General features: G+C 32.8%; 1 protein-coding gene across 1 annotated transcript in view; it reads right to left on the bottom strand.

Annotated features, from left to right (window-relative positions):
- The window catches only part of LOC111413751 (LIM domain only protein 3-like), an 88,336-nt gene that overhangs the window by 59,914 nt on the left and 902 nt on the right, over nucleotides 1-27,520 (bottom strand). The window lies entirely within an intron of this gene.

Raw genomic sequence — 27,520 nt, 5'->3', positions numbered from 1 at the left:
GAAACTTTGACCCGCTATATCTCGTTGAGGAGGCATTTGCGATCCGATGTATATTAAGACTATTCATCTTAATTTTTCATGTATTATCTACTCTAGAAGTCTATCAGCGGTTTTTTGAATCAACCTGTATATCACATTTTTCAATTTTTCTAGTTTCGCTGTTATAATATTCTTTTTTAAAAACAATCATTTTGGAAGATTTGGCGTTTTAACTCCTATATGTTCAAAATAGTTAACGATGGCAATGTTTAACCATGTTTATAAACTATCTTTTTGAGTTAATTATGATTGAGTTTTGTCTCCAATAAATTTTTCGTTATTTAAAATATTTGAGTTATAATCCAAATCGTTTCTATAGAGTATAGATGAAAACGTCAACTTTAAGCTTTTTGAGATTCAAAGCCTTTTAGATTGGCAATAAGCCATAATGGATTGAAACGGTTTATGAATTATTTCTGCTGGGTCAATATAGTGTTTTTTACACATAACAAATTTTTCAATTCTTTCTAATTTCCCGGTTATAATATTATTTACTAAAAACTATTTAACAAACATGATCTCAACATAACCAAATCCAATTCGACACAACCCATCATTATATTTAATCTAGAAATAATATTAACAATTAGGGAATAATACACATGTATCACACATTAATACGTTAATATTAACATATAACAGTAAAAATCCTTAATAACTCATCGTATTTTGTATTTATTACCTTAATATATAGTAGAATCGATTTGAAATTTGAGGTAAACCAATCACGTTGGGTACAAATGATGAAGAGCTACTAATTGAGCACTGTATTGGGCAGAATTTGATATTAATTTATAATATATTAATAATTCTATTTTGACTAAATTGGTGTTACGTGATATATACAAAAAGAGAAACCCAAATTTGCTGGTTATTATTAGGTGATGCATTTAATAGTACAGCACCTTATAACATTACGAATACTTTGCAGTATGTTTATGGCTTTAGAGTACATAATTTTTGGTGAGATTACAACTAAATATAACCAAAATTAGGGTATCCCTTGATTTTGGTAATCAATATTTCAGACACTCATAATAATGTTAATTTTAAAATTAAATGAATATCTATTTGCTATGAACAAGATGAAAGGAAAAATAACTTAATTATAACAATATTTTATCTAATTTAGGAATCTGTCCAATCAGAATATTTTTGGATAATTTTTTATATACATACATTTTTTCTTATATTATGTAGATTAAACTCGTTTATAATCCCGTTTGGTTATCTAATTTGCGACGTGGGGCGTCGCGACGGCCAGCGTCGGTCGTTAGCTAAGCGCTACGGCCACCCATAAAATCTAGGTACTATGTAATTTCAATAATTAGCGCACGTGCTGGAACCCCGGAACCCGACCACCGCCTCACCCGCCGCCGTATCGGCTCGAGAGGGGCTCCAATTTCGACCATCGGTCGGGCCGACGTTAATTGAATTTCATGTTTGCGGATGCTTATTACGAAATTAGCGACACTTAATTACCGATGTGTTTTATTAGCAAATAGCGCGGCAACTCAAAGCTACTAACCAGTACACATACTCCCATAAATGCACGTTTATGAATATTGTGTCTGTATATCGTTTCAAAAAAAAAGCCTTTAATTAGGTTATAAAAAATTCTAAAATTCCCGAAATACGCTTTCTTTTAAAAATCTTTTTAAACGACAAAGAGGATAGGGGAAGTAAAATGTGAGTGTGTGTGGGCAGTGAAATGGATAAGTAAGAACGGATTCGTTAGTTCGTTTGCATTATTAATGAGTTCGTGAATGGACCGGCTTGATTAGATAACACTAATTACCGAGATACGAATGTTAAAACAGGACGAGAAGGAGAGAAAGAGACTCTTCGAGTGATTCCTCTTCGAAACTTTTTTGTTTTTATAGTTTGATAAGTTTTTTAAAACTCGTCATTCATAAATATAACATAAATATACAACGTAGTGAGTTGATCAGGATGTAATAAATAAATTTAATATAGTATAGCAAAATAATTAATTTTTAACGCAATGAAATATAACAAAGTTTAGTAAATTTCTTTTTAATTTTATAAATCATTCAGTTATAGTAGTAATTTAACCCGTAAATCTTTCGTATTTCTTATTAAACGCATTTTTGAATTGTTTAAACAGAAATTTTTTTTAATTAAATTGTCGTTAATTTGAAATAAACTTTGTAAAGTTTTTCTGCTTACTTTCTCTTTTAGTATTTAAAGCATTTCGTCGTCATTCTCAATCGTAACATTTTAATCAATTCTAGGCATCGCAAATTGTGAATTTTAATCAACAGCACCATAATTTTAGTTTGATAACTAGAGCAGCACCCCTTGGATGTTGGATGCTTGGATGTTGGTGTGCTATAAATTTTGGTATAACACTTATTCTGAGTTAACCTGATTAACCCTTTCCTCTTGGTCTTCGTGTTTTGGTTCTTCTGCGATGCTGCTCTCAACCATGCCCATACTTCTACAACTTGTTGATCATCACTATTCTGATTGTGTTCTTTGGCATCATACGATACAATATCAACATTATGGGGAGTTGGTAATTTCACTCAATCATTTAGTAGCTGTAGTTAGTTACATTGTGTTTTGAACATATAACAACTGTAGTTCCAACTGTATTCACTTTGAACATTGAAGGTAAACTTACCTCCAATAAGACTGTTTTATTTAAGTTTTCTAAAACATAATATTCCCCTATAGAAGAATAAGTGTCAAAATTTAGACAAAAAAATTCGTTGAAATGAACAGGAAGCGGATAGAACAAATGATCTCCTCTTCTAGTCTTCTGCTTGGAAAAGGTACTTATTTCGAGCTCAACGCGTTGGCTTATTAATTAGGAAGAAGGTTCCAATAACGACAACGTTCGGGTAGCTTAGAAGTTGTGAGCGAATGAATATTAGCCAAATATATATTATAATGGGGACGGGAGATCTTGTCACAACCACCTTCATTGCTAAAACCGGCTAATATAATTTCTTCCTCCCAACATTTTCAGACCAATTAATTTCTATAAGTATTCTTTTTCTCGTAGGTCCTACAAGATTGGAATTTCTTTGCTCATTTTGGCCATTATGCCTGCCTGTGTTTATGGTTTTTAGTTTAGTCACCATCCGGTGAGGCCAAGTCCTGTCATCTTTGCGACCAGTTCCTTCCATTCTGTTCTATGGTATGATTTTATCTTTACTTGGTTCCATTTTTATACCCTGTACAACTTGGTCTCTTTTTAAGTTTCGTCTCCATATATTCTTTGACTCTGTCTAATTCTAAGTTGGATCTTTATTTCGCTGATTAATAGGGAGCATATGATTCTCATATGCTCCTCTAATCGACATAATATATTTCCCAAGTATACCGTATAACAGCAGCACCTCATAAACGATCTCATACTTCACCAAATTGAAGGCCTACTCGAAGCCAATAAATAGTAGGTGGAAATTTCTTCCCATTTCGTTTAATTCTTTGAGAATAGCCTTTAATATGTAGATAAAATTTACGCAAGGTCTCTAAGTCCCCCCAAAAGTCAGCTTAGTTTTCTCATCTATTTCCGGTTTAAATCTATCTAATGTTGTTCTAGTTAACAATTTGTTCGCCGCATTGGTAATACGATTACTATCCAGTTTGATAAATTTTTTGATATTTTTTTGTATTGTACCTTTTGGCCATTCTTGGGGTATTGAATCTTTGTGCATAATTTTTCTAAAAAGGCAGAAAAAACATCTACGGTGCTTTCCATATCTGCTGCGGTTACGCTTCCCGTAGCTTTACTCTTTTTTGGGCTTTGAGGTAGTTCCTTATTTCTTCCTCAGCGGGTTCTTATTCAGTAACAATACCTTCTTTCTTTTCGGTTTAGTTTATGACGTTTCAGTAGACAGCATATTCTATTTATCCTATTTCTCTCTCCACATTTCTTCTATACCTATATTCCCCATCTTTCCCGTTACTTTATTTTGGAATTTTTGGCATATTCGAGAGGCTTCCCTTATGAGTTTTATATTATATGTTATTTTTTATTTTTTTTGTTGTTTTTATTATTGTTTTAATTTAAAGATGATTTCTCACTGAGGCTCTGACAAGATAGTGATCGAAACCAGCATCGAAACCGCCCCTTCAATTACTCATACGTCTTTTAGTGTATTTACCCATTTTTATCTATTATATGTTTTTTTGGGTTCTTTCTCCTTCCTCCCGGAGCCGTCCATGTTATTTGGTGAACTAATTTATGCCTAAATAATGTTCGTCTGATCACTATCCCATTTAAATTATTAAAGTCAATAAGTCTTTCAACATTGTGATTTCTGCTATTCCATGTTTTTCCATTACGACCTCTATTCCTTTGTTGTTCTTCATTTGTTGGGGCATACACATTTGTTATTACAATATTGCGATATTTATTTTCAAAGCGTACCCATATGATTCTGTCTGTGACGGGTTTCCATTCTACTACAGATTTCCTAGTATCTCTACTCGTCATATAGGACACTCCCTCCTCACTTTTTGCATTTTTTTTTAAATTGCCAGAGTATAAAACTGAGTAACCGTTATTTAGCGTAGTCGTTATTTAGAGTAGTATTTAATAACTGTTCTCGTGTATTAATTTCCATTTGATACACAACTTGTTTCATTTTACCCCATACGTAGAAATCCAATGGATTAAGGTCGTGGGATCTAGGTGGCCAAGCAAATGGACCATTAATACCAATCCATTTGTTTGGAAAATATTGGTTTAACCACTCGACAACTACTCTTCTACGATGAGGTGTGGTACCATCGTGCTGGTACCACATATTTTGAATTACGTTAAGAGGTATATCTTCAAGTAAATCAAAAAGTGTATTGTTCAAAAAGAAATCTGTAATTTACAGCGTTCAAACATCCATCAAGTACATGCAAACTTAGTAAATTATTATTAAATATTCCACCCGAAACGTTGTTGAAATTTCCTTGGTCTAAGTCTAATCGCATGCGGATTTTGTAATGACCAGATATGTTCATTATGGTAATTATTTATAAAATCTCGTGTAAAACATGATTCATCTGTCCAGAGAACATTTGAAATGAAGTCATTCTTTAGGGGCATGTTGCTGCAATAACCATTCACAAAATGCTAACCGTTCCTGATTATCTCCTGGCTGTAGAACTTGAACATTCTGTTTACGATAGGGATGAAGGACTTCGCGGTTCAATACATGCCATGCAAAATGTTGAGCTATATATGTATGTTGAGTGCTGTTCTTCGAGTGCTGATGGAAGGATTATCAATGACAGCTTTAATTACAGCTTCTTCGTCCTCTACATTAACTACATGCGGTCGAATAGCTTTTGCTGGAGCAGGATTAACTGTTTCTCGAAATCTTCTGAAAGAATTGCTAAAAACTGAATAATATGGCAAATGACGCTGTAGAAATCTTTCTTGATATTCTCGTACTGATTGTCGAGCATTTCCATTGCAAAAACAATACACGAAAATTACAATGCCATATTACAATGACAACTTTGTTTTTGTTGAATGTTTGATTTTACTGACTATTAATAAATTCGCTGCAGAAAACTTTAAAGTGTTCATTAACATTTTTTTTTTTTGTAATTGGATTAGCTATCATATGTCAAAGTTTGATGGTGAGTTAATAAATCACCCTGTATATTTCGCATTCTTGTGATATTTCACTAACTTTCTATATAACTTTCTAACTCTATATATGAAAAATGCTCGTATATCGTCTTGCGATCCGGAAATTTTCCAATCCTCTTCCAATTTTATTTGTAAGCAATAGATGAACTATTTTTTCAACATCCTTTCCCATTGAAAATTGTCGTATATGTTCCTTTCTCCCCGCTGAGTGTATTTCTAGTCGTCCTTGTTCGAAGTCCACAAGTCTGTCTTCTAATTTATCCCATTTATAGCAGACATCGTCTATAGCTAGTTTCTGGTAAGCGATCTGTACTGTCATTCCTTTCTCTTTGTTTTTGCTATATTTTTGATTTAGCCTGTATTTTACCTTGTTCCTTTATTAGATAGTTTTATATAAATTTGGATCCTCGTTAACTTATCCTTGTTTTTAAGGATTGATATCATTTCCTCTAATACACCCAGCTTCATCATTACAATTTTTTCTCTTTGATGAAGTTTTCTATTTCTTTAGTGTCAGTAGATTCTTCTCCTATTATTACGATCTTGTTTCTATATTGCTCTCTTTCCCTTTTCTTTTTTCTATCCTTCAGGGATTTAACGGTGATAGTTAGCTGTTTTAGTACTTTAGCTACAAAATAGTTTATTAGACTTTGATGAACATACTTACACCTAGGATAAGTGCATGATAAATGCACTTCACTTGTTGTTAGTTATCAGTTTTCTTGACAGTGCAGACCACAATCTCATTTTGTAGAGCCTCATAAAACCCCTAAACTTAGTCTGTTTCAAAACCTAATACGGAGAATCAGGTTGTGTATGGGTGAATATTTAAAGAAAAAATGGTTTACAAGAATCGTGCTGTTAAACTACGAATGATTCAATATTAAACTCAACATATACACCCACATATCAAAACGTAAAATAAAGCGGATTCTCTGCGTTCCCCCTCATCATAAAATTAGCGTTAAAACAAACAGGCCCATTGAGTTTCCGACCGTGTATAACTCGTTGAGCTCTGTTTTTCGGATCTATCCCTCTCACTTTGTATATCTCTTCGGACTGATGGAGCCAATTAAAATAATTCCGGGAATAAATACTCAGAGCCGCAGCAGTAATTCTTTTTTTTTTTCTAAAACCCAACCCTCATGAGAAATTAGTTATAAACTCTAAACAAATCGTTAACACCACCTGTTCCTTTTCCTTCTTTTCACTCACATCATTCGACTCGTCTTACATTCTTTTTTGCTCAATGTGTGGTTATGATTAGGATGTTTTGACTACTACTAGATAGCAGATTTGTATCTTAACATCCTGTGTGTAAATTTAAACGGAAACAGCTTGAGGAAAGAGGACCCCCACATGATTTCGACAAAGAATTTATAGATTTTTTTTGAACTTTTTCGGGAGTGGTTTTTAATTACCCCGAATTAAAAAGGTTGATCTCATTATCATAACCGGCGACAGATCCCGAAATCGAAAAATCAATCCAATAAGAAGGGAAATAAGAAAAGAAAAGAAACGAAACGCGTCAATTAAGACCTTTTCGATTTTCAATTAGCGTAAATTGCCGCTTAATGAAGTCTTAATTCGACTCGTTCGAAGATAACCGAAGATTCTCGTAATTATAAAATTTACTTAATTGTATATCATTAAATTACAAAAAGATGACCTAATATAATTTAATTTGATAGTAATAATGTAATTTTTTCTTTTTTTATTTTTGTTCCTTTTCTTTTTCAATTTCCTATCCCTATTTGAGCGTAAAAAGCAAATTTGCCTTTCCAGAAAGAGGGTCCAAGAAAGAATACTGATCAACTGACCCCCTCGATTTCAAACACTTCCCTCTTTTTTCTCTCTCTCCCCCTTTTTTTCCATCTCACTTTAGTAGTAGTTGTTCCCTCAAGGGATTGTCTTGATCGCACACAAACAATCAACTACCCTCTAAACGCATCTTCTACCACCACCAAAACACATCTCTTCGGTTAATTTTGTAGTGTGGTTTCCCCTTTCCCCCTTTGTTTCGTTTCGTTCTTCTTCTTAAAGCTTGAAATTCTTGCTGCGTTCGGGATACAAAAAGGCAATTACTGGGCGAAGGATCGTGTTTCGATATAATGGGGAAAAAAGGATGAATGCGTTTTTGGGGTGGGTCGGTTACAAAAAAGTGAGAGTGGGATGGAGTGATAGGAAGAAAAAGATGGTGATGTAGGAAAGAGTGAGAGGATGAGTTCTTGGTTTGCGGGGAGTAAAAAGGAAAAGGAAACGTATTACGGTAATAACTCGATGGGGACAGCGAGGGGATTGAAAACCAATTTCGGGGCAGACAGTTGCGTCCGAAAAAATTGAAATTTACATATACCGTGACAAATTCATCCGATACGTGTCTCTCCTCTCCCTTCCACTTTTCTAAGTGTTATTGGATTTTCCTTCAAAATATCTATTTGAACCAAATTTTCAATTCTATTTCATTTTTCTCTCCCCATATAAAATAAATAAATAATGTCACCTTAACTTTCTGTTATCAATCACAAAATAATCCTTAAAATCTCGAAAGTTTCAATACCATTTAAATATATTCTAATCAACTATAAAGTCTCCATATATAATATTTTAAACGCAAAACACTCCGTATATTGTGCACAATACAATGTAATATAGAAAGAGCAGCTTTTAGTTTTCTGTTATGTCTAAATATAGTCCAAATATTGACGAGAGAAGATGTGACAGAAATAGTTGGTGACGTGGCGTAAGTAATCAAATCTACTAAAATTAGTTACTTATATCACTTGATTGCGAGATGCCTAATATGACGTATATGGGCGAAATCTCTTGACGGCTGCTTTTCAGTAATTCGCAAAGTCAAGATCAATTATACAATGCGATACAGTTGAGAACACAAGCACGCTCTCAGCCTCTCAATTCACGAATCCCCTACACTCTCCCTTTATACTTGCTTGGTAGGCGACCGCTTTATATATAAGAGTATAATGTAAAATGTTCCAAAATAGATTTCTTGCCAATTGGGCCATATCGAAAATAAATTAATTGATAGAAATATTCTTTGTTAGACGAAAAATCTGTGTGAACCAATTGTAATTTGAAATGGCGAAAATCGCGTAAAAGATATAGCACTTAATAAACGTTTCCATTCAACAGAGCTAAACCACAAGATGTAAAACAACTTTGAATATTTTTACAGTTTCTTCAATGAACTACGTGTTGATGGGTTAAAACACTTTCTAACACAACTTATACTTTTCTTGAATTCTTATGCAAACGACGAATTTTCTCGATGCTCTAATCTCATTGTCAGTTACCTAATGACCGCGGGAGATTCCACTGCCACAACTCAAAAGATGAAAATAAAGATAAATTAGTAAGTCGTAAGTTGTACCAACCCACGAAAATAAAAAAGTAAAGAATTAAAACTAAAACGTCCGATGGCTATAAGTATATCTGAGGTATGGCGTTTTACGTTCGATGATATGATGTAGATGTAGAACATCCGATGAAGTTGTTCAATTTGTGAGCAATATCATGTAATACGTTTTGTGAATCGTCGAGCTTATTAGCATTTATTTTATGTTGTAATGATCTTTAGCAATATTCGCTTGGTAGATTTTTCCTAACTCGGTATCTCTTTTGTGTTCTACGTAGTACATCAGGAAACTGCACGACGTTGATTGCTGCCTTTTTTAACGCAAAAAGTTTTTCTTCTACTAACAACAACACGTCTCATTGTATGCTGAATCTCTTCCTCCATGATAAACTTCTTATCACTGGGTGAGCAATATTTAAACGTTGCAACTGATGCTAAAATTTGTAGTGTATCCACAATACAATGGTATTGTCCAACAAGAACTATCAGCGATTATAAGTATTCTTATTTATCGTTAACCCTTCAAGTCAGTTATTGCAGGCGCTTTTGTTGTCAGAATCCTTATTAGAATATTTTGAAGATTATTTAAAACAAAAACAGGGGAAATGATGAGTGCTCATCATTTCTAAAACGAGCATTAAGAATAAGAAGCTGTGAAACAATTCAGTTATTTTATTGCAATTAGATGCATTGGTACATCGTAACGTATTGGTAGCACGAGGTGTCCATCCAAAATTAATAAATAATGTTCAAAACTTCAAGGCAAAGTCACACCTAACTACTTTAGAAAAGAGTTTCAATTACATTAGTAAACACTAATTAACTTAGGTATTGTGATGTTCATAAGACAATGTGTTTGTTGTGTAGAAATTTGACAACTTGTAAATCTACTTCACCATCTTTTTATTTGATCTTTAAAGTTAAATCTTTATATAAATTTAAATCATTGTTGTCGTCACAATTGAAATGGAGACTTGTTAACTCCTTAATTCTACGTCAACTTGATTATTTGCAGTAACGTTTCCTACAATTTTCTATCAACTACTTTAAAAAACACTTCAGAACAGCGGACTTAGGTTTTCATACTCGATTGATCGTAGAGAACATGTTGCCCCTTATTACACAAGATATTCTATCTTAAAAACGCAACCTAGATGTACATTCTTGTTATCTGTTATGTTATACAATACAATATTTTACAAATTGCCTTATTATTTATATTGTATTTTAATACCAAGATCGCAAATACATAATGTTAATTTAAGACAAACGAAGTTGTTGACGACTCTTAGACATAAAACTGCTAAATTTTGTGTGTTTCTACTATAATTACAAGTAATGTTAATGTATTGTACAGCAATTCAGGGTTCAGAAAAATAATCTCTATCCAATAACGCGAAGAAAAACATACCGAGCAATTTGAAAATCAAAACTTGACAATCGCTTGAAATTGAAGATGGAGTTGGAAAAAGTTTATTTGTAGCATGAATCATAGTATTCATCAAACCCTTTCATTTGATACCTCGCTCATGAAAATTGGAATGTAAATGACAGAGTTACATCTTGCGGCATCCTTGTGTGACAACCTGTATATACAGGTGTCTTTTCTCTGCTAATATTACATTTAAAATGGATGTATTGTACATCAATGGATTCAAAAAAACAAACTCTATCCAATGACGCGAAGAAAAATGCATGCAGCCATTTGAAAAACAAAAGTTAATAATCGCTTGAAATTGAAGATGGCGTTGGAAAAAATTTATTTGTAGCATGAATCATAGTATTCATCAAACCATTTCATTTGATACCTCGCTCATGAAAATTGGAATGTAAATGACAGAGTTACAGCTTGGGGCGTTTTTTATCTGACACCCTGTATGTGCTTTTTTTTGTCTAGTCTTTTTTTAACCTTTGTACCTTTATTTTTCATATAATAATAAAATACGACGTATATTATACGATGAAAATTTTGACCCTAATCCTTCTAACAGATTGCAATCAATGAACTTTAATGAACTATTAATTATTATCCATGTTCGATATTGTGATGGTATATAACCAGTAGAAGAACTTCTTTTGTGCAAACCTATAGAACTCAAAGCAGCAGCACTCGCTGTGTTTGATATTTTAAATAATTTTATTAATAAGACAAACATAGAGTGGAAGAATTGCGTTGAAATATGCATCGATGGTGCTCGCACAATGTCTGGAAGATTCCAAAGTGTACAAGCACTTGTGAAACAAAAATCTCCGCAAAGCATCTGGACTCACTGCATGATCCACAGAGATGCTCTGGCTTCCAAAGAAATGAATCCTGTTTATGAGTTAAAAGAGGAAATTGACACTTTTCTAGAAGAAGACAACAGCCTGGAAGCCGAAAAGTTTCGAGATGCTTTATTTGTGATGAAATTGAGTTACTTGGTCGACATATTCGAGAAATTAAATACCCTGAATCTACAACTACAAGGAGCAAACACACATATGTTGGATAGCAGTGATAAAGTTAGTGTTTTTTGTAGAAAGTTGGAGCTGTGGAGCAGAATTTTGAAACAAAAAAACCAGAAATGTTTGCAATATTTCTATATATGCTATATATGTATGCATATATTTTGTACATATATGTATTTGTTAAGCAAATAAATAAAATAAACATGTTGCCAGTCCACAATGCTAGATATGTTGCATGTTAGATATTGATTAGCAAGTTGCTTAATCTTTTAATCTTGGTACATTGCAAACAAAACTATATTTTATATCACATTTCTAAATGAAGTTTTAATTCATTATGTCAAATTTACATATTGTATCGGGTTGGGTAAGTTGAAAAATCATCATGGGTCAACCAAGTAATATTGCAAACTTTTCATACATGAGGATTGTAGTAATTAAGAAGGCGTTGAATTCGATTGGAAATCATGTAATCTGAATGTCTAAATCACTTCTTTAATATTTCATTTAAGATCATCGGTCTTTTCTTAACAATGAATGATGACACAAGTTTTTTCAATCGTCAAGGAGGTTTCTTCAAGTATCAGAGTTTCGACTAATCTATATATTACGTGCATATTTTTGCATTTTCCACAAGATTTTAACGATAATCCAAAAACCATTGTCCAAAGGTCGGGGTGTCATGTTCTCATGCTAATCCTAATGAAAACGTAAGCTATTGTTGTTGGTTTCAGATTTCTGCTGAGGAGATTTGCTAATTTGAACATCAGTGTTGTTATACTAAATGGTGCTAAGGCCTCCTTTATCACAGCTGTCAAATGTAAGGAACATGTCATCTTAAATACTGCTCTAACTTGGTGTCAACATGTGGTGAAGGATGCAAATTTATTTTCTTAAAGTGTCTTAGCAAATATTACAATTTGACAATAAATTAGAGTCTTTGTTTCGCTCAAAAATTAGCATTATTGATTGATTATTGATCATTTTTCTTATCTTGTTAAAATCTCTTAATAAATTTATTTATTACCTATTTCTCTAAATGTATATAAAACAATCAAGAAACTATTGTTATTATTATTCATAGCTTTTTTGTAACTATCGTGTTTGTCGATTTTTTGCAATAAACCCACATAACTGATAGTGCAACTTTATGTTCAAAGACATAAAGCAATTTAGGAATATCTTTTAGGAATATCTTTCCTTCAGGACTATGATGTTATTTTACTGCCTATTTTTTCTCAATAAATTAACTTTATTATAATCGTTTTTGATTAATAAGAAACTATTTTCTTTTACAATTGTGTTTTTAACCAAAATGTTGAACTTTATTCAGTATAAAGCGGGAGAGAGAAAGCTGTCGCTAATCAACCGAGAGAAATCTGCGATATTTGATCTCACCGCATCGATGGGGTTGAAGGAGGAAAAGGGGGGAACTCCTTCTCTCTCGTCTCTCCGCGGCCGCAAAATGTGGGGAGCCCATGCTATTCCAATAATTGAATCGCTCTCCAATAGCCGTAATGCGCTAATAATACGTCATAATGTGCGATGCTATCGCCTGATGGGATTGCTTTGTTTCGGACGGGACGCAGCTTCTTAGCTCTCAGATAGATTGGAGAGATGTAATACAATTTAGTGCGCGGGATACGGTCGTCGTGGTAGTCAGTGGTGGTGGTGGAAACCACCCCAAAGGGAAAACAATGGGGATGGGCGAAAAGAAAGTAGAAAAGAAATGATAGTCTTCAAATAATTGATTTTCATTTTTTAAATTGACAAATAATTTTTTTATCCGTAATAAACATTTATAGAAGATTAAAATAAAGAGATGTGTAGTGGGTTAACTTCCGTTTATGAAGGCGGCGTTTATCACACTTGAAATTGTTGTTCCGGACAGTTTCTGGCTTCATTTCCTGCCCCGAATTGATTCCCCGAACCGCATCGAATGATACACTCTCTCTTTTCGGTATATTTGATCTCATCTCTTCTCACAAAACGAACTCTTGTTGAACGCGTTAATTAAACTTCTTAAGTTAACGTGATTTCAGGATGAATGATTCTTGATTGAAAGGGGGCGACGATGGGGAAAAGAACAAGGGGGTGAGGTCCCCCCGATTAGTGGACGAGTAATTGGTTTTCGAGTCAATCGAATCAAATCTATTGGATGTGTGATTAGGTGTCAGGAACTATTTGAAAGACGTCGAATTACAGATAATTTTTGAATCGAATTGGAAACAAATTTATCTTAAAATTTTATTTTGTATTTTTACTCTTATCTTAAAATTAATTTATAAATCATAAAAATAATCTTTTAGTTGAAAAAACTGACCGCGTTCTTTTTTGTGAACCTATCCAAACAAAACGCACTGATTGACAATATCCATTTAACAAAAACCTTTTTGTGCCCCTTCCGTTAAAGAAAAATTCTTAAGAGATAAAGATCCTAAACAAACATCCATACAGAGTGTTGCCACCCAAGGGTGCAAAGTCAAAAAATAATCTTCTTACATTTCGTCAAAAACTTAATCCCGTACCCGTATCTTAATCTCCACCATAAATTTTCGAATCTCACGAGTATAAATACCCAACGATTTAAAAAACAGATCCAGTATAAACGTATAACGATTTAAATCCAACAAAATCATCATGAAAGTCCTCGCAATCCTTTTTATTGCCCTCTTTGCGACCGTTTTAGCCCAAGGTAAAATAATTTTTTTTTTCATAAATATTTTTAAATAAATTTTTTTTATTTTAAGAATGTGGTGAAAACGAGGTATACAGTGTTTGTCTTGGACATTGTCACCCAACTTGTGATAATGTGGAACCGTATTGCCTAGGATATTGTTTGGGTGGATGTGTTTGCGCCCCTGGATTTATTAAAAACGTAGAAGGAGGAAGTTGTATTCCAACGGATGAGTGTTGAAAAATAACCTGGACATGAAACAAAACGGACATAAATGAACCTAAACGAAGAAATTATTGTTTTAAACTTATTTTTAAGTAATAGAAATAAAAATTGTATTTGAAACATTTTTTTCCTCTTCATTCAGCGAAATAGTCAGTTTAATTAAACGTTTGGGTTGGGGCCCATGGGTAACACAGGGTGTTGCATTCCGCACGATAAAACCGGTTAATTATGTGAGATACGGTCGTGTATAATTACCGAACGTCAGACTGGTATCGGATTGCGGGGCCGGCGAACGCTGTTATTAGAGGAAAAAAAGGGGGGCCCGACGGCGTCGCGGCGCTATACATACCGTATAACAACGAGCGCGATGGCGCCCCCAGGCCCCGGATTTGCGCTGCCCGAACTGATAAATTGCCACCGATTTCGAAACGTCAATTTCACGGTGACTTTTAAAACTACCCAAACTACCAACTGTGTGTACCATTACGTTTACCTAAATATCGATGATGATATTTCCTCGTCAATTTGAGATATTTCGTTTTGATTTTACCAGGAAACACGAGTATTTAATCGGTCAATTTAACTCCAAAAAAGTTTAATAGAACATAAGTAAGTAAATATATGTATGTGGGATAATAATCGAATCACGGGTTGTTTTTGTAATAGTCTTTGTCCACGACTACCTTATAATATATACCTTATGAATGAGTTTTCTAAAACAAAATGGTAGTCATTTTTCACGGAGTGAATAATAGCGGTGAATAATAATCATTATTCACGGGTAGCCATCTTGACCAGACTAATAATAATTATTTGAAACGTTAAAACTTCAAAAAACGTCAATTTAATTCAATTTTTTATTTAAAAAATAAATTTATGGAATCAATTTCAATAGTCGTGGACAAAGTATAGTATTCTACTCGCATATAATGAGCTATTATTCACTCAGGTTAATTACGCCACTCGCTACGCTCGTGACATAAACTTAACCTTCGTGAATAATAGCCCTCATTATATGCTCATATAATAATATACTATTATCTACGACTACTTGGATAAGTCATCATTACCGCACTCATTTGAGGTGATTTGAGTTACGTAATGAAGTTCATTACCGCACTGGTTTCATTACGTAACGCATTTTTAGCCTAATCAGAACAGACTTAATTTATTGAAACGAGCAACAATACAAAAGAAAAAGTGCTATCTACTTATAGAGAAACAATACTATTTATTATAAACATTAAATGCTTTTACATTTCGAAACACTTATTCCAGATGAGTAAACATGTTGTTGAAACTGACAATTCAAAATTGTCAACATTTATTTCAAAATATTTTTGTAAATGTCAAATAGACTTTTTTAAAGAAATTGATTTTTTAGTAATTTTTAGCAGTCGTAGATAAAATGCTGTATATCACACGTGAGGTAGAGCATAATTACAGTACTCGTGTGATTACACGACTCGGTCTACGACCTCGTCGTGCAATTCTCCGCACTCGTACTGTAATTATGTTTCTAGCCCACTTGTAATATAAATAACTATTAATGTACGTCAACACACAACAATAAGTTTAACGTAGTTAAATATAGTGAATTCTTGATTTTCGTAGAATAATTATACAACATTTTAATCGTGCCTGAAGACGAGATATGTATATGTAGCACCTATCACATTTAATAAATAGTTTCATCGCTATACTTTTTGAAAATTTTTTAATTCTCAAACGAATGAAGATGGATTTTGAGTTAACTTTATTACTCACAGCACAGGTATCTGTCCTAATCCAGAAACTAAGGAGTACTTTAGTGAAACGTGAGAAGACTAGAGACAACATAAATTTCTTACATACAGCATTAACAAAAGATCTAACACCCAAATCCTTCATAATAAAAGTACCTAAGCATTTCTCACAACATAAAGCTCAACTTGGGAAGAGGTTAATGAAGAAAAACTTCTTGACCATTATAAAAAACTAACATATACCGACATTATATAGAAATTCCTTCACCGAAAACTACAGGAACATCTACATAGTTTAGAATATGAAGAAATATACGAAAAGTTTCAAGAAGAAGCAATTTATAAAACTTTAGAAAATAAAGAAGCTAAGAATAAAAAAAGTTGTACGATTAGAAAAGGTAAAAAAAGGTAACCAAAGGTCTAAAGGTTCACACTGTAATAATAAAAATAATACTACCAATGCAAAGAAAAATAATAATATTAATAATTCAAATAATAATAATAATGTCTCATCTAACAGTTCTAATAATTATAACTCTACTACAGATAATAATGAATATTTTCATATTAAAGGAATAGATAATCATAACCATCATTTTAGTTTAAAAGCTAATGTAAGGGATTTCGATAATATTACATTTGCTCCTAGATTGAAGTGACGTTCAATTTAACAAAATAGAGACTAGTATCCTAAACTCAGGGCATAAACTAAACCTACCAGTTAAAGTTAATTCTACGGATACTTTTATAAAAGTGAAGGCACAACTAATGTTTAACCCCACAAAAAACAAATTCATAAAGATAATTTTAACGTTATAAGGAACTTAAAATCAAATTATAAAACCCATTCCACCTTTAACAATATGCAGATAGGGACTTTGAAAGATAAAATTAAGCAACAAAATCTTATTATAACATTGGGTGACAAAACCGCAGGTTTGGTTGCGCTCAACAAAAATACCTACGTTGAAAAGACATTACAATTTTCTAAAGCCAACAATATACAGTATGTCCCCGGATAGAGCTACAAAGAGGAAAAAATAATTTATTACTGATTTTTCAAACTTATCTCAGCATAAATAATGCGTCGGATATGTTCAAACCATTAAATTGCACGAATTGTATACTGTAACTATAAACGTCAACTAATTATTCCCATTTTTATGTAAAAATTGGAATTTTTTTTCTAAATTAAAAATTTTTCAAGTTTAATTATGATATGTAACCATAGAAACCATAAAAGTTACAACTCATATATTACTTATATGAGAAATATACGGACAGATCTTGGGACAAATCCAGGACAAATCAAACTAAAATATGGCTAAATAATTGAATAAAATAGTATTTCAAATGTAAATTTATGTAACACTATGTAAGTAATAAATATTATTTATTTGTAAGTGAACAAATCACCTCCTAATTCGGCACACATTTGAAGACGAGTTCTAAATTCTTTATAAGAATTACGAATTTCCGCCAGTGGTAGAGATTCTATTGCATTAATTATTCTTAGTTTTAATAGTTCTGTATCGTCTTGTAATGGTTCACTGTAAACAATTTGTTTCAATCGGCCCCAGAAATAAAAATCCATAATTGTAAGATCAGGACTACATGCTAGCCAAAAAATAGGACCATTTCATCTAATCCATTTTTGACGAAATTTTAAATTTAACCATTCGGTCACAATGTGTGAATGGTGAGCTGGGCAACCGTCTTGATGAAAGTACATTGACCGTATAAAATTTAAGGGTAATTCATCAAGTTGTTCATTGAAATAATTTTGTAACATATCCAAATATTTCTGTTGATTTACATTTCCATCGAAGAAATATGGCCATACATTTACTTTTTTGAAATGTTGACTATGTCTAGAGAGTGTAAAATTTCGATTTACATCACTCCAATAACGACAATGCTGGGAAGAAATAATGCCATTTGTTGAAAAGGTGCTTTCATCCGAAAATACAATCAATTTATGAAAATTTCGGTTATTTAATATTTTATTACTAATTTCAAGACAGAAATCCAAACGTTTGGCATCATCCCCGGCATCCAAAGTTTGTCTAAATCGTGGTCTAAATGATTTAATTTTATTTTCTTTGTAAATTCTGGAGAGGTGCGATTTACTAATTTCAATTTGTAACGCACTTCTTCGAAGTGATAATTTTGGAGTTTCTTGAACGGAATTTAATGCTATTACAGAAGCAGCGTCTTCCTCATTTAATCTCTTTTTCTGCTTCTTTATGGTTTCTATGGTTACATATCATAAATTGAACTTGAACAATTTTCAATTTAGAAAAAGTCCAATTTTTACATAAAAATGGGAATAATTAGTTAACTTCTACAGTTAGAGTATAAAATTTGTGCGATTTAGTGGTTTTAACATATCCGACGCATTATTTATGCTAAGATAAGTTTGAAAAATTAGTAATAAAAATTTTTTTCCTCTTTGTAACTCGATCCGGGGACATACTGTATTTATAATTAACTCAGATTCCACGACAAAATATAACAACGCACTAAAAGACTTTATTAAAAATAATTCCGAAACGTTGAAACCTTTTAACATTGACACTTTCAATACGTCAGTTATGAACCCACTGATACCCACAATGAGAAGCTTAATCAAACTACACAAAGGGGACAAAAGTATTAAATATTGAAAACTCGCAGGATCTTATAAAAAGGACTAAAGATTTAATTATTTCCAAGAATACTAAACTTATATTATTCGATATCACAAATCTTTACGCCAATCATAATTTAATCATAAAGAATCACTTAATAGAAAAACACACCGAGTTGCAACTGAAATTCGAAAGTATAGTAGCCCTTTAAAACCTCCTACTTAGAGTTGATTTGTAGTCAAAATTTTTTCCTATTTAATTATCAATACTATCGTATGACGAACGATCTTCCAATGGGATCTGCCACATCAGGCATTTTATCAGACATCTATGTCAACTATTTTGAATCTCAAATTTTTACAAATAAATACAAATTTATTACTGAAGACATAAAGTTTTATTATAGATATATAGACGATATCTTAATCGCATACGAGGGCAACGATGCAAAATTTCATGCGCTCCGGAATTTGTTTGGTAACTTGTGTTCACTCAATTTCACAACTGAAAGAGAATCCAATTTGAAAATAAATTTCTTAGATCTAGAAATAAGAAAGAATCATACCACCAACAAACTTGAATTTAACATTTTTATAAAGCCAACATGTATCGATTCTATTATACCCAAATCTTCATATAGCTGCACCCAACATAAACTTGCTTCATTTCGATTTTTATTTCATAGACTAATAAATTTTCCACTAAACACAGATGATTATATTTTAGAACTGAAATAAATCCTAAAGATTGGTTACAATAACGGTTTTAATGTGAAATGCAGAATGTTTACCTTAACATGTACAACAGCAAGATTAAGAATATCATATATCCTCATTATAAGAATCCTCATCGCTTTATCACGTTGCCTTTTCATCCATCGTTAACATGTAAAGAGAAATTTAAATAAACTAAATATAAACTTAACATTTACTTCAAATAAAAAACTAGGACATTTAACAACAGATTAGACAATTTACAACTTAGCGGACTTTATAAAATTACATGTGAGGACTATGATAAATTTTCTATTGGACAGACGACACAGAACTTAAAAGTTAGAGCTAAAGAACACCTAACAAAGAATTCCTCAGCATTTTGTAGACATTTAAAAGCTGAGAACCATAACTGTAATCCTAACATTTAATGAGAAAGATTAACAAATCCAGAGAACTGGAGTTAATAGAAAAATTCGAAATTTTAAAACATAAAAAACTGAAAGGTGATATGATTTTAAACGAGATAACAGAATTTCACGATAGATTTTTCATGAAATTTATAAATTTAAGCCAAATAACCATATAATTATTCAAAATTCAATTTCATTTTTGGACATTGATCACAGATACAACTTTTTCATCAAAATGTGACATGCGTAACACTTTGGATTTTATTTTTATTTTTATAATAACCTGTATTCCAAAATTCTACAGTATTGAATTAAATCTTTGCAAGGGAGACCATAAGTTTTTACACACTAATAAGGTAAAATTGCTTTTGGTTCGATTTTTTAAAGAAATTTTTGAAATCGTGAAAGGGGTTTGGTTCGTTGAATTTAATATTTAAATTACTGTATTTATTAAACTTGTTTTCATCAACACGTAAGTTCACGCCATATTGCTTTAATTCTATTTAATAAAAAATTTACTTGGTTTACAGTTAAAAGAACTTCTAGAAGGATATCTTGGTTTTAAAACTATTGACGGTAATTATTTAAGATAATATTTATTGTGATACTTAATTTATCTCATGTTTCATTTTAGTCGTGCTTGAAGACGAGATATATGTCTCGAAACATATGTAGCACCTATCACATTTAATAAATAGTTTCATCGCTATCTTTTTTAAACATTTTTTAATTATACAACACGTTTTTTATCTAATAACAAAAATTGTATTTTTTTAGTATCTCTATTTTTAACTAGCCTAATCCTATTGATGGGTATCCTACAACTCGGCCCTCCTGCTTGTCATCCGTCTCGGATGAATCGCTGTTCAAAACATCAAATCCACGAACCTGCTTCCAGGGTTTCATAGAATCCGCGATAGTTGATATTGTCTCCTTTCTTTTCCGAACTCCAAAATGACCATTTCCAAGTAATTTTTTGATGATCTCTCCTTGTAATATCTTTGGTACCACTATCAAATTAGATCGGTCCACATTTTCACATAAAATGTGTCAAAAATTGTCATAATCGCCTTTACTTAACAGATTGAAGATTGCTTTTAAATTTTCATCCCTGTCGTGTGCCAAACGTATCCGCATTATTAATCCGTTTTCTATAATCATTACTGGGTATCTTAACATGGCATCCATGTGCTTCATATTAGAACCAGATCGGTGGATTATAGAGTAGTCAAAATCTTCTAGACTCAGCCCCCATCGAGCAATTCTTGTACTCAATTCCTTTTTGCTCATAGTTAGTTTCAAAGCAGCATAATCGGTTATAATCTTGAATGGATTTCCTTGCAAATAAACTCTAAACATTGCCAGAGCCTTGATAATAGCAAGAAATTCTAATTAGTAGCTACAGTAGTTTTGTTCACACACACAGGATGAAATGTTTGATCATCTGAACTTCTTTGCATAAGTATAGCAGCAATTCCATACTTACTGGCGTCAGTGTGAACTTCAGTTTCAACACGTTGTTGGAAAATCTTTAACACTTATGTTCTACTTCGCCCATTTCAAATGCTACATCTTTTATAAGTAGTCTGTGTGGCGGGTTTGCTATTATGGAATAGCCTTTTACGAACTTTCTAAAATATCCCGATAAACCGAGGAATGCTTGCTAATTATTTAACATTGGTAGGTTCAGAGAAATTAGTTGCAGCTTTCAATTTATTCGGTGTAGGTCTCAATCCTCCATTTTCTATTTCGTGACTAAGATATTCAATCTTGTTTTGTAGGAACTGGCATTTCTCCCAGTTGATTTCCAATCCATATTCTGAGGATGTAGTTAACACTTGCTTAGATTCTTTATTCCATCATCTCCATCTTCATCTTCTATTATTAAGTCGTCTAGATAGGTTATTACTGTTCCATCGCGTATATGAGTTTGAAAAACGCTATTAATAAATCCTCTCATACTCTTCCTTTATTTCGTCTATTTAGATCGATAAAACAAAATCTTCTTCCATCCACTTTGAAATCTTTACTTCTTCTGGGATAACGGTGAGCTTAGCTTGCTTTAATAAGGCTTCTCCCATTAAACAACTTACGGGCATAACTTCCTTTATTTACCACGTGTATTTTTGTGTTGAAGAATTCACCATCAACCTCAATGTGTGGCTTAAATGAACCTAATGTAGCCACTTCTCCTTGGCTTAATCTTATTAATTTTATCGTCTGCATGGTGATCTTTGGTGCATCAATTTTAAAATATTCATTACTTCTGATAAGGTTAACCGTGCTACCTGTGTCTATTGAAGTTGTTGTACAAGCTCCATCTATGCCGATTTTCTTAAACATCTTATTACAACGGTGTGGTCAGGTATTTGTATTATTTTTCTATTTGTAGTGCCTTTGGGGCACTTTACAGCGACGTGCCCGAAGTCATTACATGCAAAACATGTCATGCCTTTTGCTTTATACTTGCACTCCTGCGATTTGTGTCCCTTTCCACCGCAGTTGAAGCAGTGTAGCGGTTTGTCGAACTTCATCTTTTCTTTCGGTTTCATATCCTTACCACTTGACTTCATGAATTCATACATTTCCAATTGCTTCTCTAGCTTTGTTACTCTCGTAGTCAGCTATAGACTTGTCTTGCAATAAATAGACATCATATTTAGCACATAATCTTGATAACTTTCGTTCTTCATTTTCTTTCATTTAGTTAACTGCTGATGAACTATCGCGCTATTTAACTTCTTGCCGAATTCGCTTGTATATAAAGGTATATGAAGTAATTAAATTTGATTTTACATCATTTCAGAGTGATGCTATATAAGTTTTTTAAGTTTAAAACAGTTATTGTTGTTTAATGAAATTCGTAGTGTAAACGATGAGCATATTTCGCTTTAGGCGACGTTTTCGTTCAAATTGACGGCTGTTGTACAGAGAGAGCAACCAGGTAAAACGCAATTAACCGGTCGTCCCGAATATAAAACTAATTAAATTACACGCTGCAACGGGCTGGGAGGGGGGTAAAATATTCGAACGAATCATTCGAATTCGATGAATTTTCGGTGCTCCGGGTGTCGGGAAAACCTCGACCTCGGCCCTAAAAATGTTGAGCTCTCGGAACCCTGGATTCGGAATAACAAGCGCGGGAACCCCCGCGCGAATCGAAATAATTGAAAACGTTAGCGGCCGCATAAAACAACGGCGGCCAGAAGTAAATTACGGACAAATTAAAAGCGACTAATTAAAATATATATAAAATTTAATTACTCCGGGTCGACGCCGAAACGTATATATTTCCTCTCTATCTCTCACTGTCGCTACTCACCCCCCCAAAAACATAACGGAACAATTAATTTTGCGCTCTCTCATTCGAAACCGTCATATTTTGTGTAAACGACCCTTCAATATTCGTTAAAATTTTAATATAACAGTAATCGGTAATATTTTAATATTTAAAATTGTGAAAAGAATTGGCGGGATTTCAACACACCTATTGGTTGAAGTAACGATAAAAAAAAGTATAGAAAATAAATTTAATTAAATAAACTGTATATGTCTAAAATTGTCTGGTTTATATATTATTATACATGTATAATTCTCATATAGAGAATCTTAGAAAAGAAATTCAAACGCAGGACTATGTTTGTAGCACCGCTGACATATGGTCCACCAAAACATGAAGTTTCATGGGTGTTACTTTGCACTGGATAGACGCAAACTTGGAGAGAAAGTCAGTAGTTTTAGCTTGCAAAAGATTCTCCGGCACCCATAACTACAAGAACATTAGAGAAATGCTTGAAACCATCAATTTGAAGTTTAATATCAGCCCAAATCGTCGCGACAGTAACGGACAATGGTTCGTACTTTGTTAAAGCATTCCGTGAATTCTCGGTTATAGAAAAATCCCAAGGATTAGAGGTTAACGAAACCAGACACAGATATTCACTAGATGAAGATCATGAAGAAGATCAGATGAATGAACTTGAATATGATGAAGAAGTCACATTCCATGAAATCGACGTTTTAAATACACCTGACAATAGAATAATAATGCTACCGCTATTCGATGTGCCAGTCAAACGATTGTAAAAATGGAATTCAGTCAAATGTTACGCTAAGAACGAGATATACACAAGTTTTTTCAAAAAACCCAACCCAACCCAAAACTGCTGAAATAATCAGAGAGGGTTTGGGACATACTCTAAGTTATCCAGGAATAACAAGATGGAATTCCTATTTTGATTCGGTTTCTCAGATCTTGAATGTAAAAGCAAAACTTCCTTCTCTTAGCCAGTGGCTTAACATTAAAAAATTTAAGGAAACCGAGTTGCAGTTCCTCGAAAAGTACTGTATAGTACTGTATAGTAACCTCTTGCGTTAACACTCGTTTTGCAAGGACAGCATTGTGTTTATTATGGAATAAATAGTTTGAACGATTACCCAATAATAAAAAACATAAATTTTAGCCAAATGTACTTTTAAAAGTACCCGAAAAGTTTCGGTACTTGTACTCCGGGTACTGTACTCTGAGTACTTTTTAGCATGTAAAATTGTTGGTACTCTGTACTCGTTCCTCAATTGTGACATATACCCGATACCCGGTACTCGAGTACATTTTCCCAGTACCTTGCACAGGTCTGAAAAAAAATGTTTGACATTTCGGATGCCACCTTCTTCAGAAACAAGTTCGAAGTGACTACTTCGACATTTTTTCAAAAAACGCACGGCTTAACCCGACAATTTCTAGTTCTAGGTCTAGTGTTAGTGCTAGTGTTAGTTCTAGTTTTAGATTAATTAACACCGGCTGTGAAAGACTGGAAGAGCATTTTGATTCTGACTGATTTGTTTCGGGTGATATTAGACACAAAGTTTACAAAAGTAACCTCGAAACTATCGCTGAGGACGAAAACAGGAAATTCAGGTGGCAATCGAAAGCGATTTCTGGACACTTCATCAAGTTTTGCAAAATCATTGCAATTTATGGCAAGCATATTGAACATATCATAATCTAAATCCAAATAATTGTAGTTACTTTTAAATTTAAATACAATTTTTGAATTCGCTAGTTTCTAAAAATTTGTTTTTTTTATCAATCACGAAATGATAGACAAAAGCTACTTGGAAATTGCGCTGTGTCCGTAAGATAATATTTATTCCCCACTTAATTTAGATTTATTTATAAAGTTTTCTATGAAATATGGTATTTTTCACTTAATTATTTTCATGTTATGTTAGCCAAGACACTGCTCCTAAACGTTTGCATATGAGCATTAATGCAAAGTGGTTTCTGCCCAATACTCTGAATGTCTTAGTGAAAAAATATAAGCAAGCGCCGGTAAAATGACTAACCCTATCGGCGCTGTAATAGCTGGGTAATAGCTATAATAGTCTACATAAGTTCTCGTTCTCAAGTCAACCCCACCTCCTAGTGGTACGCATGTTTCAATAAGATATTTTATGCGTTCTTATTACCAAGCTTATTAATAATATAATCGCTTATTGCTGTAAGACAAGCATTTTCCAAACCTAGTATTCGAGATATAACCACACGTCCTCATAGTGATTCACGTCACTCATAGAATTGCATCATAGCTATAAGACTTTGCTTTGCATTCCAGTAACGTATAGCTAGATGACTTAGTCCAGACGATCTTAGGACTCCTATAAACGTAACTCCTGTGCACCTTACTTCGATTACGGGGAGTGTCAAGTTTCTTTATTAAAAGGAAGGGACCTCGTTGCATCTGCGCTAGATCATGACTAATAATTCCCGAATGGCCTGGAACGGATGGAAGTAGTTTGTCACCACAGGAACGTAAGAAATGATCTAGAATTCGAGGAGGTACCATGCGGTGAAACCATAGCAAACAGCTGTATTAAAAGAACGTTTCCGGACTCTGCGGTTAATTGTTAAAAGTTGATCAATGAGCATATAGAGTTGATCTCATCGGAAGTGGTTAACGGCTCTGCATAGCTTCTCTAACCGTAAGTTCGTTTCATTAACTTAAAGCTATTGATATGTAGACATTGTTTACCAACACATAGAATAATGCTGTTTAAGTGCCGATTTATATCGTACTCGGCAAACTTATTATCACGTATATTAAAAATTTATTTACACGGACAGGAATAGAGCTTAACTGAACAGATGGAAATATCTTGAAAAAAGAAAAAATTTGAACGTTGTGTTTCGGGAAGAAACGTGCTAAACAGTTAGAACCTGAGTTATAATAACGTGAATCATAAAATGAGTAGCTAATGCCTCAGCATGCCGTCATAGAATAGATAAAATTTTGCGCAATATTCTGCTATCCAACCGCTATATCAGTGCATTTATGTCAGAACATCGATAGCTTGCTAAACCCCGTGAGGTATTACTTAGAATTTCATTTAAACTGGTTAAGAAATTATCAGAGTAGGATTTCTTAGAAGAATAGTTGTATCAGATATGTGCAGATAAAATGGTGGAAGCAGAAACATCTAGCTTATTTGATATCCTCATGGATTTCTATTTTATGTATAGTCTGATTTGCCGATATGCTATAGACACAAAAATAGGAAATGTGTGCTTCGTAAATCAATACGGCAAGATTTACAATATCCATTAAAGGTTTTATTTGAAAAAGTACTAAATTAATTAACAATAAGATCTATATCTATGTCATGTTTTATAATAAATCTCTTTTTACTAGAAACATTGACGGGGTCGTACCACATCTGCTGTTCGTGATATCTTTTATAATTATTTCTTTGATATTTGCTATATTTAACACGTTCTCGTTTGTAATTCGTTGTTTCTTCGAGAGAGATATTTTTATTTTTTCTTCAATAATCAAAGAAAGGAAAAATTTTTATTTACAACCTCAGTTGAAATTTTTAATAAAATGGTATTATAAAATATAACTTGGATCGGAGGAAGTACGAGGGTAATATTTGGATCTTCACGCAATGTTATATTCACTGCAACATACATAAGATAAGCTTTGGTAGCTAAGATGGTAGATACTAGATGAGTTAAGTCGATGCATATAATTTAGCAGGTGAATTAATTTAAACCGAGATTACTTAATTAATTGTACAACTCGGTTTTTTCTCCTGTCGATTGTTAAAAAAGAAACATGTACTTGTGAAGTTCGCTCTTGAAACCAATATTCTCAATATTTTTTAACACTGAAAAACTTTACTACAGATAATAAAATCAACACAAAAAGCAAGTTTTACGGAATTTGATAATTTTTTGTATACGAAATCCATTTCTTAATTCAAAAATTAATTTAAATGTTACCGTTCAAGAATTATCATATATTCGTGAACTAAAAATGGAGTTTAAAGTTCCCGTAGTGAATTTTGGGCACTTTTAGAATAACCTTATCTTAGAAATAAAATTAATTTAGAATCTGATTTTAAGCTACGTATATTTTAATATCACTAATAATTTTAATAATGTGTTCCGGCTAATAATAAGAAAGTAATAAAAAGTATGTTTTATAACTACTTCAAATTTATGCTATCCCATCTCTTAAAAAAAGTTTTAATTATGTTCAAAATGCTTATATTCTGAATTATCTGAAACTAGCTAGGTGGAAATACTTTATCAGGTGGTATATAAATTTGGGAAACATATTTAA

The sequence above is a fragment of the Onthophagus taurus genome, chromosome 11, assembly GCF_036711975.1.
Source record: "Onthophagus taurus isolate NC chromosome 11, IU_Otau_3.0, whole genome shotgun sequence".
Classification (NCBI taxonomy): domain Eukaryota; kingdom Metazoa; phylum Arthropoda; class Insecta; order Coleoptera; family Scarabaeidae; genus Onthophagus; species Onthophagus taurus.
Note: the sequence above shows the minus strand (reverse complement) of the source record. Positions and strands in the feature narration are given on the sequence as shown.